Source organism: Eurytemora carolleeae, unplaced genomic scaffold (assembly GCF_000591075.1).
Source record: "Eurytemora carolleeae unplaced genomic scaffold, Eaff_2.0 scaffold81, whole genome shotgun sequence".
NCBI classification, from domain to species: Eukaryota; Metazoa; Arthropoda; class Copepoda; order Calanoida; family Temoridae; genus Eurytemora; species Eurytemora carolleeae.
Window position 1 is genome coordinate 1 of NW_019396041.1, and position 1,005 is coordinate 1,005.

Sequence of the window (1,005 nt, forward strand, 5' to 3'; positions counted from 1 at the left end):
TAGATAGATAGATAGATAGATAGATAGATAGATAGATAGATAGATAGATAGATAGATAGATAGATAGATAGATAGATAGATAGAAAAGATAGATAGAGAAGATGGGCGGGCTGGAAATAAAGAATGAAAGGAAGGCGTGTCCGATTGTTTCAAGAAAACATTGCGTCAATAATTCATTCAATTTTATACATAAACCTTTATGTAAAATACTTCTCTACGCATAAATATACCACTTACATACAATACATATATTGTGTGCCATTTACTTTATTTTAGTTCATCTCAAAGTGTTCACCAACAGATATAGCATTCTTAGTTTTTATATGCTCACCACTCTGTAATACTTTCATTAAATAAAATCTGCTTTAAGATGAATGCGGGATATTTTATCTTTAAGTTTGTCGTGTCTGGTTCTCTTTATCCCATGATCATCAAAATGACCCAATTTTTGGTGGCCACTCAAATGACCTAGGGAAGGTTTATTGCGGAGAAAAATTTAAAGATTTACCTTGAAAAAAGCCGACTTTATACTGTTAGATCAAAAAGTTTTACTTTTATCAATGGTTTACACCATCAGGTTGCAATAATAAAGGAATTCGAATATTTGAGTTTGTGGCAAAAACTCAATTTTTTATTTTATTATTGTAGAGTACGATGAAAAATTGCGACTTTTAAAAAGCAACGTTTTAAAACTTAAAGTTTTACTAGAAAGGGTCTCAAAGCATCCCAAAATCCTAGTATAATATATTAGTGTAGAGGTGTGGATATATCCTAGTATAATTTATTAGTGTAGAGGTGTGGATATATCCTAGTATAATATATTAGTGTAGAGGTGTGGATATATCCTAGTATAATTTATTAGTGTAGAGGTGTGGATATATCCTAGTATAATATATTAGTGTAGAGGTGTGGATATATCCTAGTATAATTTATTAGTGTAGAGGTGTGGATATATCCTAGTATAATATATTAGTGTAGAGGTGTGGATATATCCTAGTATAATAT